This window comes from Rhinopithecus roxellana, chromosome 19, assembly GCF_007565055.1.
Source record: "Rhinopithecus roxellana isolate Shanxi Qingling chromosome 19, ASM756505v1, whole genome shotgun sequence".
Taxonomy (NCBI): Eukaryota; Metazoa; Chordata; class Mammalia; order Primates; family Cercopithecidae; genus Rhinopithecus; species Rhinopithecus roxellana.
In genome coordinates this window covers 10,921,793-10,940,374 of record NC_044567.1, presented here as the reverse complement: position 1 = coordinate 10,940,374, position 18,582 = coordinate 10,921,793, and the positions used below count along the sequence as shown (strand labels likewise).

The window sequence follows — 18,582 nt, the reverse complement described above, 5'->3', positions numbered from 1 at the left end:
GGGACAGGCCTCCTGCCAGGATACTGAAGATGGTGGGGAAGCTGGTTATCTACCTCAGTCTCACATTTTGCAGCACATAAACCATGAGTAAAGGGGGAAATTTCTGTGCGCTTGGTTCTGGGCAGATTTGGGAGAGGGTTGTACATGCAGGTATGAAAGCGTGATTCTCTTGTGACTTACTGAGTGTTTTTACTTCTCTGTGGCACCAGGAACTGTCTTAGCCTCGTATTTGAGCTCAGGGATATGGCTGATGACAGTCTTAGCACTGAATATATGTTTCTGGTTTTCTGTGGGGCAAATGGGGAAAGGGTGAAGTCAGCTTGCTTCTGTGCTTACATTTTGGAACTGAAGTCATCTCCGCCAAAATTTTTATAGTGGGAAACCTTTTATAAGGCAGATGGTTGCACCAGATTTTCACTAGGAGCCATTCAATTCTAAGCTTCTGTTTCTGTGAGATACTGTAGAAAATTTTTCTAATTGCCTAGAATATCTAAGTGAGATGGGTATGACATGTCTTCAAGGAACCTTATTCAGCATAGAAGGCATGCTATGAAAACAACTTCTTGTGGCAATAGAGAAAAACAGTGTTTTATTAGAAACCTCAACCTAATCTGTACAAAAAAGTACTGAATTCTATAAAAAAGAAAAACAGGTAAAATAAAAGAAATTCATGTCCTATCCTTTTACATGTTCCCATTGGGAGTGATTACAGATTAGGTCATTTTATCCCATGCACAAAGACAAATTATATATTGTTTTTCTTTTTTAGTCAATCTTGGCTGAGTTCCAAAATGAATTGTCATATTCTGAGTACATAGGTTCCATGGCATAAATTTGCATTCCCACTGCAGCTTCTCTATCAGCTCTGGCGGTGTTGCTCAGGTATGCTTTATTGCCAGCAATTGAGAGATAGCTCACAAAAGGAGGAAGCTACCAAAATATGCAACTATGGTCTTCTTAGGCAAGAGGTGGCAAGAGCCAAAACTTTGAGATGTGAATTATTTGGGTACTTGTGAAAGTATCATTTCCTTTCATAGGGTGGAGACTGTGGGGAAGGAGTTCAGGTCTGCAGCCTTTCCTGCAAGGTCCACAATGGTTCAATATCTCATGCAGCTGGATGTGTCGAGGATGCACTGTGTGGAGAAATGCCCTTTAAGGACAGCATCCTGAGGCAACTGTGTTCTGTGCCTTGCACAGAGTGATTGGGAGTGCCTCTCATGGTGAGTTTTTGTTTATTTTACTACCTTTTTCCTGGAGATGCTCTAGCTCATCAAAATTAAAGTTTTAAAATAATTTTAATTCATTTTTAATTGTGGTTATCTCTTTGGTATATACCTACTGCTTTGATGGAGCCAAAGTAGGCAAAGAAAGAAAAGGCACTGAGGCACTGGATTTGGAAACTTAAGGGCTAAGTTAAAATCATGTCTCTATCACTTCATTGTTTTACCTGGAGCATGTAGTCTAGCCCCTGTCAGCAATTGTTTCTTCATCTGTAAACTGTGATGTTAATCCCATATCCAACAGCACCTAGCACATTGGCCAGCATTCAAAAAATGGTGACTGAATTCTGGGTGGTGGCATGGTGGGAACCAGTAAGGCTATGAGTTCATGAAAGCACTGTAAACGTGAAGTTCTATATAAATGTGAAGGTCATTATTAGTTACATAAAATGTATAAGTTTATTTTAATCTTAGTAACACAATCTAGTTTGTATGGCATAAGTTCAAGGTGACAATATATTTTTATAATACAGTGTATAACGTGTACATGTAATATACACATATGTATTACAAACAAAAATATTTATATAATTTATATAAAGATACATTTATATAAATTATAAATTATATTTTTTGAGTGAGAAAGATGTTTAGGATATTTAAATTAAACATTCTTTGGTCCAAAAGATAGTTCATTTCAGTGACTTACTTACTCTCTTTTATATGGTTTCTGTGAACATCCGTTTTTTGATGTTATGTTGATCTGTGAACACTGAGTTACCATAGTCTTTATCTCTCTCTTTTAAAAGTTTTATTAGCACTAGCAGATACATAATATTTTCTAGACGTGATTACTACAATTTGAAGCAAAGTAATGACAATCAAATTTTTGACACTTTCTTATTAAACAAGATTAAACTCGCTAAGTTACTTCATCATTCTTAGTATATTCTGATTGGAAAATTGATCAATATAGAATGTATATCATCTGGAGCTGCACTTATCACTGCAAATCTGTGTGATCCCTGCCTGTGCAAATGCTGTCCAGTGCCAGTTTTCATGCTGTTTTCTCCACCCTGTACTACATGACTGTCCAGGACACGGCCATGTAACGGAATGGTCAGAGTGGAGTACATGTGGATTCACCTGCATTGATGGAAGAAGCTTTGAGACTGTGGGCCCCCAGTCTAGATCAAGGACATTTATAATTTAGTCTTTTGAGAACCAAGACAGCTGCCCCCAACAGGTTCTAGAAACACAACCTTGTACAGGTACTAACAGCGCTTTTCAGTTCTTTAGCCTTGATTGATAAATGCTAATTCTAAGTGAGGTGTAATAGAACTACTGTTACCATATTTGCTTACAGGAGGCAAATGTTATCACTACACATGAAAGCAAGTGTTTGAAACAAAAACGAACAAACTGTATGGTTCCAGCATTCAGATGGCATTAATGTCACAGGTATTCCTGCCTAAGACCCACGTGGGCACTTCACAAAGACCCCTGAGTGTTGCTTTTTGGGAGGAAAATTAACTTACAAATTATAAGCAAGGGGTGACCTAGGCAGGTGGCTTAGATGAATTTTATTACAAATTTTCATTGATGATGCAGAAAGCTTTTAGGGTGTAAATTATAGGTATTTGTATTCGTGCACTGGATATTTAGTTTTTGAATATTTTGTGAGTCATGATTATGAATCTCCAAATGTAGACTGAGCAAAAGGTCCCTCATTCATGATGACATACCATTTGTGCAAGTAGCCTTCTCAATAATTTTTGAGCTTTTTAAATGCTTTCTTGTGAGAGCAAATTAAATTACTATTTTTACTTAGTACTATGGTTTACAGAGAGTTTGTGCAAGAGTTGAAGTGCCTATGGGAATAGAAGTATTGTCAGCTCCTCCTTTTTCTTGTTTACTTACTCTTGCACTATTGGTATTCTTTTTAATTCATAGTTTATCTATAAAATAATTTAAGCCACGTATCCTTTTTGTAAGTTGTTAAAACTAAGTATGCTGTAAGTCTCCCTAGTCAGGAACACAGAAGGCATCATACTCTGCAATATGCTGAGAGTTAACACACTGGTAGGGGCTTTGCTATCACTTCTCTGCACGGAATTCCTTATTCACAGTGTATAACATGCAGTCATCTGATGAAGCAGCTCAGGTCACCAGTATCGTCTGACAGATATTATTAGAGCTTAATTTAATTCTTAAAAATATGTTCTATAACCTATGTAAATTCCAAGATTTTCTTTCCTATTTCCAAGAGCTCTTCTCCCACTGAGGTACTCCTGTAGAGATCCCTGGTTTAAAGATCAGAAACCCTCCCCTGCCAGCACCAACACAGGTGGTAGAAACAGGACCGTGTGGTTATTGCCACTAACACCCGAATTATCAGTTTCACACCTAGATGTTAATTCTGGACTGTGAGTTTTGCTTTTTCAAAATTTCTGTGTGGATTCTTTCTGTTATTTTTCGAGTCACAGTGAGAATTTAGCTGCTTCATTCCCAGGGACAATACAGTTCCCTACTCTGCCTTAGGCCTAAAGCTTTTTGCTAGCTACAAAACTATACAATGAGTTGACAATTGTAGTTATCCAAAGGCTAGGACCTTTCAGTGCAATCAGTACTATATAAATGGTGCTTAGTCAAATTGTCTCTAGGCTTTTTCTCATGTCTCTTTTACTATCTTGAGTTTAGCAAAGCTAGATAGTATGTAAATGATTTTCCAGTTATAGAGACATACATGTCTCATTCATTTAGTCAAAAATATGTACAAGGAGCAGCAACAAGTACTGTGTCAGATGTTTGATTTTCTCTCCTAGAGCTTCTGTGCTTACTTTTAAGAATGTGTTTGTATGTGACTCTCTGTGTATGTATTTACCTTTAAAAATACTATCAGCGTGTTTGATACCATGGTCCCATGAATTCATGCGTGGCATTCTTTTAGCATTTACTGGGTTGTTGAAATTGGGCTAGTGCCTAGCTGGGTGCTCAGGAACTGGAGCAGTATATATGTAGAAGGAGTGTTCCAGCAGATATGTTTTCTGCTCCTGAGTTTAAATTTAGATTTTATCAATTCTTCTACAGATTCTGACTCTCATAGACTTTGTACTCAGGCATAGCCATATGGTAGAATCACATCGCCAATAAACAAGTATAAAAACTCTACTGCAAATAGCCTCTGTTAGAAGATCCTCCCATCTCAATTCATTTTAGAGTAATCAATAAAATCAGCTTGGACCACAGTGTTGGCAAATAGATTTTTCAAAAATAATAATACTGTTGCAAAGAGACCAGTGCCACAGTTTAAAAACCCCCAAAATTAGAAATATTTATCATAGAGAAATCTGCAGGTGATGGTGGAATTTCCTTTGTAGGAGGCTGCTCTCCTCAGGCCCGCCCTGCTGCCATTCGGCAGTGCGTTCCAGCCTGCGGAAAACCTTTCCCCTACTGTACACAGGTGAGTCACGTTCTGGAGTCTTCTATAAGTACATTAGTTGCTGTGTTTTACATACACAACCAGATGTTCTCCTGTCGGCTGCAGCCCAAGCAGCAGTTCCTCGTGCCCATGATACCATCTAGAGGCATTTGCAGGAGTACTCCTGGTGGTACAGAATTTCTCGGCAGGATCACGTTGTTAAGGAGAACAGTCTTTTTCTGTATGTCTGTCTTTAGCCGAATCTGTCTTTCAAATATCTAATTTCTATTAGCTCTATTTACCAGTAAGTGTTCTCAGTTGACTCATGTCCTCTTCTTAACCTTTTATACACCTCACCTATTTTGAAAGATATTATAAATGCTCATATTTGCTAAAGTTATTATGCAAATTGTATTACACTATGATTACTGCGGAGTGAGCACATTTTTAGTTTATTTTAAATAAGCTGAATATGTGACTATGGTTGAAAATACGTGTGGGGTGGGGGTCATGTGTGTAATTTTTTTCAAAGCAGAAATTTATTTGTGCTTTTTCTCCTATAACTCCCATCTACCACAACTCAGGAATTAATGTAAAACGTGATGTATTTGAATCAATAGCATTCATGGTATGCAGTGAAAAATTATGCTACATTTTTAAAGAAACAAGCTTCTTCTAATAGTATGCTTATTATAAAAGTAATTTGATTAAAAGTAATTCAAGTACTCAGTCCTATTATTGGCCTTACAGTTCAAGGTGGGTTAATTCTTTACCCCAGAAAAGACCAGGGGTAAGCTTGCAGAGGGCAATAGAAGGAAAAGAGGAGGAGAAGCTCAGGATCAACTCCACTTGGGTTAATGATATCTGAAAAGTAGAAATTGTAGCTTTTCAACAACTCTCTGGATGTCCTCTTTAATAAAACAGAGATTACTTTCTTCCTTGAACTCTTGAACATATGACTGACTGGTTACAACTTTTCTCTCATGCTGAAAGTAGAGATGCATCTTGAGAATATGGCTTGGGCAAGGACTTCATGTGTAAAACACGAAAAGCAATGGCAACAAAAGCCAAAATTGACAAATGGGATCTAATTAAACTAAAGAGCTTCTGCACAGCAAAAGAAACTACCATCAGAGTGAACAGGCAGCCTACAGAATGGGAGAAAATTTTTGCAATCTACTCATCTGACAAAGGGCTAGTATCCAGAACCTATAAAGAACTCAATCAAATTTACAAGAAAAAACAACCCCATCAAAAACTGGGCAAAGGATATGAACAGACACTTCTCAAAAGAAGACATTCACACAGCCAGCAGGCACATGAAAAAATGCTCATCACTCGACATCAGAGAAATACAAATCAAAACCACAATGAGATACCATCTCACACTAGTTAGAATGGCAATCATTAAAAAAAAATCAGAAAACAACAGGTGCTGGAGAGGATGTGGAGAAATAGGAACGCTGTTGGTGGGACTGTAAACTAGTTCAACCATCGTGGAACACAGTGTGACAATTCCTCAAGGATCTAGAACTAGAAATACCATTCGACCCAGCCATACCATTACTGGGGATATACCCAAAGGATTATAAGTCATGCTGCTACAAAGACACATGCACACGTATGTTTATTGCGGCACTATTCACAATAGCAAAGACTTGGAATCAACCCAAATGTCTATCAGTGACAGACTGGATTAAGAAAATGTGGCACATACACACCATGGACTACTACGCAGCCATAAAAGATGAGTTTGTGTCCTTTGTAGGGACATGGATGTAGCTTGACACCATCATTTTCACCATACTATCACAAGAACAGAAAACCAAATACCGCATGTTCTCACTCATACGTGGTAATTGAACAATGAAGTCACTTGGACACAGGAAGGACACCAAGTCCTATTGTGGGGAGGGTGGTAGAGGGGAGGGATAGCATTAGGAGATATACCTAATGTAAATGACGAGTTAATGTGTGCAACACACCAACATGGCACATGTATACATATGTAAGAAACCTGCAGGTTGTGCACGTGTACCCTAGAACTTAAAGCATAATTAAAAAAAGAATATGGCTTTAATAGCTGAACATGTATAAAATTTTAACATAAATTTTCTTAAAGCTCTCCATTGTGGTATGAAAATACCATTTTGTGATACTTTCAGTTAAAACCAACTGAAAATACCATATCTATGTGTTATCATTATATGGCTGCAACCTGAACTAAACTATGGGCAGTTAACTATAACATGTGCTTTTCTCATCTTTTTCCTTTTGTAGAAGATTGAGGTGCCTTGTTTACTTTTAGTATCTATTTCTCCTCAAAGTCATGTGTTCAGCTAATAATTGATGACCTAAAAAAGTTAACTGGTTGATGAGGATTGGCATGAGTAGCTATGTGAAGCTAAGGGCTGTTCAGAAAATGCTAAATAGCTTTAGGTAAGGAGCCATAAGAGTGAAGTCATAGAGATTCATAGTCTTATGCTTATTCTCTTCCACTCTTCTCTGTTGTCTGTATACTTGCTGGAGGTACTTGCTGGAGGAAGAGCAGTTATTTTCAAGTTCACTTCCAGAGACAGACAGGAATCTTCATCTATCATGTCTCACAATAATCTGTTTCTTGGTGACATTCATTGTACTTGAAAATGACCAGGAATTCACAGACAAATACAAAGGACCCATTGTCACAATGCAAACTAGGGATGTGATGTGGGTTGACACTCGAGTTATTACAAGGAAAGAGTAACTCAGACATATATTTATTTCTCTTGAGGATGTGTCTTTGGTGAAGTCTTTTATCCCCCATGTAAAGCTGCCCTTCTTGAGTGCAGAAGTAAGCCTACCAGCAGAGAGGTAGTTTGATCTGGTTACGTTAGCAGCAGCGAATCCATACAGGTCTGCAGCAGTTTGACTCTTGCCGCCTCTGAGGAAAGAATTCATCGGAGGGGCATAAGGCAGGGTGAGAGACGGAGGCAAGTATTTGAACAAGAGTGAAAGTTTATTTAAAAGTTTCAGCTTTGGGAGGCTGAGACGGGCGGATCACGAGGTCAGGAGATCGAGACCATCCTGGCTAACGCAGTGAAACCCCGTCTCTACTAAAAAATACAAAAAAAAAAAAAAAAACTAGCCGGGCAAGGTGGCGGGTGCCTGTAATCCCAGCTACTCGGGAGGCTGAGGCAGGAGAATGGCGTGAACCCGGGAGGCAGAACTTGCAGTGAGCTGAGATCCGGCCACTGCACTCCAGCCTGGGCGACAGAGCGAGACTCCGTCTCAAAAAAAAAAAAAAGTTTCAGAGCAGGAATAAAAGGAAGTACACTTGGAAGAAGGCCAAGTGGCATCCTGAGAGATCCCAGTGCCCTCTTTGACCTTTGACTTGGGTTTTATATGTTGGCATGCTTCCAGGGTGGGGGTTGTTTCCCCTCTCCTGCGATTCTTTCTTTAGGGTGGGCAATCTACATGCACAGTGGCCTGCCAGGACTTGGGAAGAGCTACACGCACAGTGTGTTTACTGAAGTTGTGCGCATGCTCACTTGAGGCATTTTTCCCTTACAAGTTGTGTGTTCCTAGAGAAGGGTCATATACCAGTTAAACTCAACATTTTGCCTCTGAGTGAGCACGGTTGAGCCATTTGCCCAACTCCTGAGATTTTATCAGGAAATCGCTGATCACCAGCTTCAGGTGTTTTCTATCTTTTGGGAGAGTGCCTTTCCCTAGTGCTGGCTGCAACCAATTATTATTTTAGAGAGACAGTTTAACAGCTGCCTAACTACCATCTGATGGTTGCCTGACATTTCTGGTAGGGGACTCTTCTCGTGCCCTGCTTATGTCTCCCTAGCTACCTGCTCTAACAGTTAGTGGTCAGTGGTAAAAAGTGATGGAGGATTTAGCACCTGGGATAGCAAGAGCACTTAATTCAAAGAAGATACATACCTAATCCCTGTTGCTTGGCTTCTCAGTAGGAAGGGTGGGATGGAGCAAGTAGGCAAGGATGTGAAACAAATGGAGATAAGAGTTGAAGTTAATTTGATTAAATGCCATAAGCATCTCCATAAGACAGGAAAAGATGGCCTCGTGTGGTGGCTCATGCCTGTAACTCCAGCACTTTGGGAAGCCGAGGCAGGCGGATTACCTGAGGTCAGGAGTTCAAGACCAGCCTGGCCAACATGGTGAAACCCCATCTGTATTAAAGAAAAAATACAATACTAGCTGGACATTGTGGCAGGTGCCTGTAATCCCTGCTACTCAGAAGCCTGAGACAGGAGAATTGCTCGAACCCAGGAGGTGGAGGTTGCAGTGAGCTGAGATCACGCCATTACACTTCAGCCTCAGCGGCAAAGCGAAACTCTATCTTAAAAAAAAAAAAAAAAAAAGGAAAAGACATAATTAACTTTATTCACAAAGAACTATGGTTTAATATTTGGAAGGTGTCAGAATTGTAAACGCATTTGAAAAACCTAACATTTGATTTAAGAGCTGACTTTGGAATTCAAAAAGACAAACTATGTATTTGATTTTCATCTCATTGGTAAGTCAATTGCCCCAAACCCTAAATTGCCATGATGTATAGTGCACATATTATGTGACTTTAACATTTATATTGTTATTCACTCATCTGTTCAACGCACTGTGTTACCATAAAAATATTCTTTATGCTGTAGGGTGGAGTCTGTGGTTGTCAGAAGAGCTATACAGAGACAGTGAGATCAAATGGTTTCCTGGATTACTGCATGAAAGTGCCAGGCTCAGAGGATAAAAAAGCTGATGTGAAAAACCTTTCTGGGAAAAGCAGACCTGTGAATTCAAAAATACTATATTTTTAAAGGATGGTCTCTTCAACCGCTTGATCCAGGTGAGTTTCAGTTGTGAGTAAGAAATGAAAATTTTCTCATGGGAAGTCTATATTTTGACCACTTCTCATGATGGAAAGAATGGAGGGAAGGAGGAAAAGAGGAGAGAAGAAAGAGGCAATATGGCATAGTTCAGGGTTTTTGAGATTTGACTATTTCATGATGCATGAGTCCCTTTAAGTATACATTGTTTTCATGAATGATTGAACGTAAATCTCTCAACCCCAGTTCTAGAGACAGTGAGTTAAGTAACATAATAGTGTCCTTTGAAAAAAAATTTTTTGGGGGACATGGGCTCACTCTGTCACCCAGGCTGGAGTGCAGTGGTGTGATCTCCGCTCACTGCAGCCTGCACCTCCTGGGTTCAAGCGATTCTCCTGCCTTAGCCTCCCTAGTAGCTGCCACCACACCTGGAAAATATTTTTGTATTTTTAGTAGAGACAGGGTTTCACCATGTTGGCCAGGCTGGTCTCGAACTCCTGACCTCAAGTGATCTTCCCACCTTGGCCTCCCAGAGTGCTGGGATTACAGGCATGAGCCACTGTGTCCAGCCTGAAAATATCTTTCAATCCTAAATTATCTCTGAAAAAATGTCTACTCTTATAACTGAATTTGCATATGTAATTAAAATGAAAAAATTGGAATAGAATCCCAGGAACTTGTAAGAAATGTCCAGAGATCATATTTGTTTTAAGAAACACTGGTGAGAAGGTAAAGAGTATCAGTTTCAAAGGTAGACAGACCTTACTGGCCCCATAGCTTATATACACCTGTTTTGTGATTAGGTATAGTTTTTAACTTCTCTGAACCTTAGTTTTCTCATCTATAAACTCAATCTAGTGGTATTTATCCTGCAGGATTGTCATGGATATTGCAGTATTAGGCCTGTAGGACTCAGTAATCATCTCTTACTAAGGGCAGGAATGAACATTTATTAGATGCTTTCTGTATACCCTGTGGCTCTGCTGGCTGGTTGTACAGCATGAAATGTCCCATTACGTTCTTGCAACCTAGTGAGATGTTATCATCCCATTTGAGAGATGAGGAAACTGAAACTGGCAGTGCAGTTTAATTTTTTCAGTTTCACACCACCAGCAAGTGACAGAGCATGGTTGTAAAGGCAGATCTTTAAGGCTGTAAACCTCTGTCCCTGCTTCCCAGTTTGTGAACTGGGCAGAAGGGGAAAGCCAGAGTCTCTGTGGCCATCAGACATACTTCTTTTGGAAACAAAATACTACAAATGATGAAACAAACTAACATAACTCCTGGGGCATGGGAAAGGAAGACACAGAAAATACTCAAGCACATGTACCCTAGGAACTTTCCTTCCAAACGCTAGACCTTAGCCATACCAGAAGTGTCTTGATGACCTCTTAAAATGAAGCAGAATCCAAAGTCCAGGCCCAAAGAAACACAGATCTAACTGGAGAAGCAATATTTATACCCCTCAATCAACTTTTAAGAATTATCACCATATCTTAGTCAACTTTTGATTCCCCTATGGGTCTGGGAATGCCAAAGGTGTTGAGAAGCATCTCATTAGCTTTAATGCTAAATTGGAAGTAGATTTAAATGTGAAGGAAGCATGATACTAAATATAGCCAGGTTTACCCATTGCCTGTGGACCCTATTTCTGAAAGAGAATTAAGTTGAGGTCCCAGGGAAATGAGTCTTCACATCCACAAGTAAGCCCTTAACCTTTTATCCATGGATGGAATTTGGAGATCTAACTAAAACAGTATCATATGTGTGAGTATATGTGTGTGTGTCTATGTGTGTCTAGATACACAAAAGTTTATGTATTCACACATATATATGTATATTGGTATATAAATTGCATATATGTGTTTATATTTGTGTATAGAAAGATAAGTATATATAAAATATATATTTGGTCTTGGGAGAGTTTACAACTTTCATTAGGTTCTCATGGTGAGAGTGTAAATTAGAGCAACGTGTCAGGAGGAAAATTAGGCCATACTAATATATTTATATACTTGTCATATATTTTGACCTAAAATGTTTCTCTAAGAAACTCATCATGCAGTTATATCAACATATACTAAAATAAGTCTGTAAATTATATTAATTACATGATTGCTTGTTATAGCAAATGAATGAAAGCAATATAAATGCCCAAAAATAGAATAATGGGAAAACCAAAGTATGATATAACTGTGTCATGGTGTATCACAGGGATACTAAGAAGAGTTAGACCCTCTTTTATGAACTAATATCAAAATATTTCCAACCTATATTGCTTAGTGAAAGAAAAAGTACAAATCAAAGTGAATGATATGCACCATTTGTGTCTTTTTGAGAAGTGTATGGATTGGTATGTGTGCGCTCAGGTGCCTATATATGCAGAGAAACACTGGAAACAAGGAAACTGGTAACAGTAATAGCTACTGGGTAGGGAATTGAGAGGGTGGTGGGAAGACTTATTTTTTCCCTATGTATCTTTTTTAAGAGTTAGAAGTTCTAGCCTATCTTTTATGTCCTTACAGAATATATTAATTTTTTTTTTAAGTAACATGGCTTAAAGGTTTTGTACCACCACATACCTCTAAACTAGGGATTTAAAAGCACTGGATCCTCCCAATGCACCAATCCATGAGGTGTTATGGATTATAAGCTATAAGGAGAGTTCTCACTCAGGAAAGACTTTTTTTTTTCGACCAATGTAAAAACTCAGAATAGGCTATTTCATCATTAGTGTTTCAAAGAGATTAGAATCAAAGCTTTGGTAAAAGTTTTATGACCATAGAAAAACACCATTACTACATTGAACCTTATTCTAAAATCTGATTGAGGCTTTAAAGTGTCCTATAAGCCTAAACTATAATAGGTAGTTGTAATGTAATTGAAAGTAATTGTGATTTTATTGAAAACAAGTGTTGTTTACAATGGCTTGTTCGATGTTTTTCCTCCCATAGAAGCTTTTTTTTTTTCTTTGTTATACTTTAAGTTCTAGGGTACAAGTGCACAATGTGCAGGTTTGTTACATATGTATACTTGTGCCATGTTGGTGGGCTGCACCCATCAGCTCGTCAGCACCCATCAACTCGTCATTAAATCAGGTATAACTCCCAATGCAATCCCTCCCCCCTCCCCCCGCCCCATAATAGGCCCCGGTGTGTGATGTTCCCCTTCCCGAGAAGCTTTTCAAATAAGGTACTGTTACGTGTATTTTGGACCTGTAGTTAATTATATTCGTGTAGTATAATGAATCTCTGTGTGTTTTTCTTTCAGAAATAAATGTAATTCCTCTGGGATGCTGAGGCATTGCCTTTGTCAGTCCAATTCTAAGTTAGCTATATGCTCACATAAAATAGAGCAAAATACATTAGAGTGACAGAAACACCTCAAGTTTCTATCATATGTAAAAAAAAAGCACATGCATATTTGTGAATATACATATATATACTCAAGCTTATATCTTATATAGAATAAAAGTAACATAATAGATTAAAATATGTGGTTAATTCATTTTGTTAACTGTAGTAGATATCAGATCCAAAATAATGTGTATTTGTAGACACATGGTCATAATTTTACAGTAATTTGGTGAATTAACTTGTTTGGCCGTGTGTTTTTTGTTCGCCTAACATCATTTTGGAAGTAGAGTCACTAAAAATGGTCATAGTAGTTTTCTTTCCATGCAAGGTTGTCTCTTAATTATATTTTTGTTTTTTTATGTTGTCAAATGTTTTGCCATATTTTTGTATATGCTTGTGACTATAAACACCTTAAAATAAGTTCAAATTAGACTACCAATTGACTGGATTTTATGAAATAATGATTGCCAGTGTGTGTGTGGTATTATGAAAAAATTTGATTGACTATCTTATATTTTAGATTTGCACTTTTTTTCATTCATTTGAGAGCTGTTACCTCTGGGTATTTCCATTTATCTTTATGACTTTTGTGTGCCTCAGAATTCAGATGAAAAGGAAAACATTCAGTAAAATAGACATTTTGGTGCCATGAAATTACAACCTAATGTTTTTGAGAGTTAATTTGCTAAAAATCAAACAACAGTGCAATTGTTTACGTGTAAAAGTCCATTAAAATGGACCATTTGACCCAGCCATCCCATTACTGGGTATATACCTGAAGGATTATAAATCATGCTACTATAAAGACACATGCACATGTATGTTTATTGCAGCACTATTTACAATAGCAAAGACTTGGAATCCACCCAAATGTCCATCAGTGACAGACTGGAGTAAGAAAATGTGGCATATACACACCATGGAATACTATGCAGCCATAAAAAAGGATGAGTTCATGTCCTTTGTAGGGGCATGGATGCTGCTGGAAACCATCATTCTCAGCAAACTATCGCAAGAACAGAAAACCAAGCACCACATGTTCTCACTCATAGGTGGGAATTGAACAATGAGATCACTTGGACACAGGAAGGGAAACATCACACACCAGGGCCTGTTGTGGGGAGTGGGGTGGGGGGAGGGATAGCATTAGGAGATATACCTAATGTAAATGACGAGTTAATGTGTGCAGCACACCAACATGGCACATGTATACATATGTAACAAACCTGCACATTGTGCACATGTACCCTAGAACTTAAAAAGTATAATTTTAAAAAAGAGGAAAATCCCTGTCAATTCCAGATAATAAATAAAATTGATCTTTTTGAGTGTTAAAAAAAAATACCTGTAACCTACTACACATTATAGCTCAGGCTACACTACCTTAAATATGTTCAGAATATTTACATTAGTCTATAGTTAGACAAAATCCTCTAACACAAAGCCTACTTTAAAATAAAGTATTGAATATCTCATGTAAGTTATTGAATACAGTACTGAAAGTGAAAAAGAATGGTCGTATGAGTACTCAAAGTATGATTTCTACTGAACTCATATCACTTTTGCACCATTGCAAAGTCAAAAAATTGTAAGTTGAACCATCATATATCAGGTACTATCTGTACATTACCCATGTCAATGGCAAATAAGACAAAACTAATTTGTATTTGCTGTTGAAATGTATTTTTATTCACAAATCTCTCCATGTTGACAGTAGTCACCATTGAATCTCAAGTGCAGCATAAACTGAGAATGCATCTGTAATTATGGATTGAATTTTGCATGAGCTACAGGAGGCAGCCAGGTGGGGATACCCACTGTTCTGGGGGCAGGAGACACTGGTTTTGATTTTTGCAGTGATATTAAGATCAAATAGCTGAGGGATTTTTTTTTTCTTTTTGGAGCCCGGGTTGTGGGGGAGAGAAAGTGTAGGGTGGGAAAGAGATAAGAAGATGGGGGAAAGTGGATGGGGAGCTGATGATAACTTACATTTGTGAAATGAAATTGGAGTTTGATAAGTAAAAAATACTGGATTTTATTCAACCAAAAAAAATGGTGCCATGTAATAACATTCTAAGGTTTTTTTTCATAGACATTATCTCTAATAGGAAACCCATATTCCTGTGATGTTCTAAGAGAGAATCGTTTTAACTCCTGATTATACCTGCCAATTTACAGAGTATGCTAGAACATTGCCCTAACTTCTGCAGTTGAGTGCACAGCTGGCTAAGGTGCTGGTGTTCAAGTACAGAACTAATGATCAGCTTGAGGTTGTCAGATCTAGTGTTACCCTGTCTCTCAAATGCTGCAGACTTCTGTATGCTAAGCTTCTTATGTTATCTCTATTTTAAACAGATGGCTGAGTAAACATTTGGGTTTATGGTGCTTCAGGTGGCGCTTTTCTTATGGTGATTTTCCTAATGTTTACTTCCTACTTTGTTTGGTAAGTACTAATTAGTAAAAAGTTTATATTCCACATTTTTATGGATTTCATGTTAAAAAAAAGTATGTCAGGATCATTGGCCATTATAACAGGATTCTTGAGGCCACAAATAATCTTCAACAGTAGAATGGCTGAATAGTTGAAAGGAGGAATCATTTTTTTATTTTTATTTGAGGTAATGTTTTTAAAATTTGGTATTTGAATAATATGAAAATCACTAGTCAGAACTTTCCCATTGGGGTGTTTTGATTTTGATCGGTGGTTTTCAGCCTTGACAATACATTGATGTCTCCTAGGGAATCATGCTTGATCCCACTCCCCAGAGATTCTGATTTAATTAGTCTTGTGGTGGCCAGGTTATCTGGGTGTTTAAAAGCTTCTCAGGTAATTCTAATCTGTGGTCAAGACTAAGAAAATTACTATAGATAATTTTAGTTATTAAATTTTGTTCTTAAATTTTGAACAGCTAGGTTAAACTGACCAGTTGGTTAAACAACCTGTAAGCACATTTTAAATAGTAGAGCAAGTTGTTTTTCTCTGTTGACGAGCGATGAGATAAAATTTAACTGATGGTCAATTCCAAAAAAAAAGCTATTTTGTAAAGTGACTGGTTCCTGAGAATTTGTTATTCTCAGAAAGTAATAACTAGTTTGTCATACAGAATATATTTTAGTTGATGAACTGCTGTTGGAAACAAGACAGAAGTAAATTCAGCTGATTCTTAAACAATGTGAGGATTGGGGTACCTGCTCCCCACACAGTCAAAAATTCAATTATAATTTCTGACTCCCCCAAAACCTGACTGCTAATGACCCACTTTTGACCAATAGCCTTACCAATAACATAGTCAAATAACACGTATTTTGTATGTTATATGAATTATATATTGTATTTTTACAATAAAGTAAGCTAGAGAAAAGAAAATGTAATTAAGAAATTAATAAGGAACAGAAAATATATTTACTATTCACTAAGTAGTTGTGGATTATCATGAAGGCCTTCATCCTCACCATCTTTATACCGACTAGGCTGAGGAGGAGGAGGAAGAGAGAGGGGTTGGCCTTATTGTGTCGGCGGGGTTGCAGAGGCGGAAGAAGATCTGCATATAAGTTGATGCAGTTCAAACCACTGTTGTTCAGGGGTCAACTATAGATTTTAATGTTTTCAAGTGTGCTAAGAATATTTTATCAGCTTTCTGAGCAGAAGTTTTAATGGATTTTTTTTTTATTTTCATGAGATCAAAGTGTTATTTCATTTTTTCTCCTAATAAAGATATTTATATTCATCTTCTGTCTCAGAGACTATTTTTCTGAGAATTTTTACCCAAGTTTTAATCTTGATTCAAATTCAGCCATTGTCTAGTTAACCTCAAATTCTGTTTCCAAGGGTACACAGGTTCCTAAATCTTTGCTCTTGGTCGGTGGAAGTTGGTAAAGAAAATAAGATGACTTTAATTTTTTCTGCCACCTCTAGTGATAGAAATTGAATCCCTAGAAATTAGATTTCTATCCAACTAACTATTCCTTGTTGCTGTGAAAAGTATCTTCAGTTGGTCATTCATCCTAGAATCCATTTTTTTTACAGATATTTTTATTCAAAATGGTAGGTTTGGCTAGTATGGCTTAGATCTACTCTTAATGAGCGAAAGCAATTTTGAAAGCTTTGTATGAGGTTTAGAAGGATAGGAAGCATTCACCGCCAGAAAATACTAAAACAAGGGGGCAATTTGTTAAATTGCAGCAAAGGACATAAAGGTTTGGCCAATAGGAAAGTGATTTTATAGCAACCAGTAGGCCAACAAAGTGTAAGGTAATTAGCCTATTGGTCTATAAAAGCTTAGATGAATTTTAACTGTTGGTAGCCACATCCCCAAATCCAGATTCTGTGGTTCCCCTTTTCCCTTAAATATTTAAAAGATTAAAAATTAACATGTAGTAACATACATTTTGCCTTTTTATTTTTCTCCATTCCTTTCAACCTAAAAATGTGTTAACCATAATCTATTCCTTTGAAAACAAATATTTATTAAGGCCCCTTACTGCATGACTCTAGGCTCTGGGAATTAATTAGGTACATCAGTGAATTCTGTTAACAAACTATTTTCTAGAGAATTTTTAAAGATATATTTATGGGCTACAAGTGCAGTTTTGCTACATCAATATATTGCTTTGTGGTACATTTTTAAATGTCAAATATCAATGAAATTTCTCTTTACTTTTCAGTCGTCAAATTATATAAATATTTATGCACATTACTTCTCACAGCTATTTTTTTCATCCCCGGTGTCTGCCTTTAATAATGTCCCTGTGGAAGTAGCACTCTTATTTGGACCTATTACACATTTCCATCTGCAGTGTATGGCCAGATTCGTCTTTCTGAAGCTTAGCTCCAGGGATCAGCTCTCTCCTACTCACACATGAGCTCTGGCTTCCCACCAACAGCAAAACTGAAGTCATGCTTTGGCTGCCTCACCAGTTGACTGAAGTCTTCCACAACTGGAGCCCAACAACTCTTTCAAATTTACCTTCTCCTAATCCCCTGTGCCCTGTACAGGCTGGTGTGTTGTTGTATAGGTCCAAACATATTTAAGTCTTCATGTTCTAAGGTAAATAGAAAAACCAAAAGAAAAAAATGACTTTTTAAATAAACTTCTTGATTTAGATAAAAGAGTAAATTGTCTAGGCTAATATTTAATCAATGTGCTAAATTAGTTCCATTTATTATATACAAATATAGTATTTCATTATATAATATGCTCATTTTAATTTCATATTCATAACAATTTCATTCAATATCTTCATCTGTCTTTCAGATAAGTCACTCTTGTCACTGCTTTAGTTATTATTTCCACAGTTCACTTCAGTATCAGGTTTAGTATATTTATTTCTACTCAAGTTGTTTGAGGTATGGCACATCTTTGGATCTCTTTGTGCTGCTGTTTCAGAAGTTTTATCCTAACGTCTAAGTACCTATCTTCATATGTTAGGGAAGATGGCCATTTTATTTGCCCCGTGTGTATATTTATGATTTCCATTTCTTTTTAAAAAAAAGCTTTTGTGTAACAAATGTAACCCCTCATTATATAAAAGATTTTATAGTCACTGAATATAAGACTATAGCCTCTTTCTGAAAGATACATTTTTAGGAGGAATAATTTTACATTAGGGCACTGTATTAGTCCATTGTCATACTACTATGAAGAAATAGCCAAGACTGGGTAATTTATAAAGGAAAGAGATTTAATTGACTCAGTTCTGTATTGCTGGGGAGGCCTCAGGAAACTTACAATCATGGCCAAAGGCAAAGGAGAAGC

General features: G+C 37.3%; 1 long non-coding RNA gene across 2 annotated transcripts; it reads left to right on the top strand.

Annotated features, from left to right (window-relative positions):
• The first annotated feature begins 1,048 nt into the window (after positions 1-1,048).
• On the top strand, positions 1,049-17,868 carry LOC115894884. Of its 2 annotated transcripts, none has more exons than XR_004055110.1 (4): positions 1,049-1,220; positions 9,300-9,490; positions 15,182-15,269; positions 17,624-17,868. It is a non-coding gene; the product is annotated as an uncharacterized LOC115894884 (long non-coding RNA). The 2 variants fall into 2 exon arrangements; XR_004055109.1 differs by having other exon boundaries at positions 17,534-17,868.
• Positions 17,869-18,582: the final 714 nt, after the last annotated feature.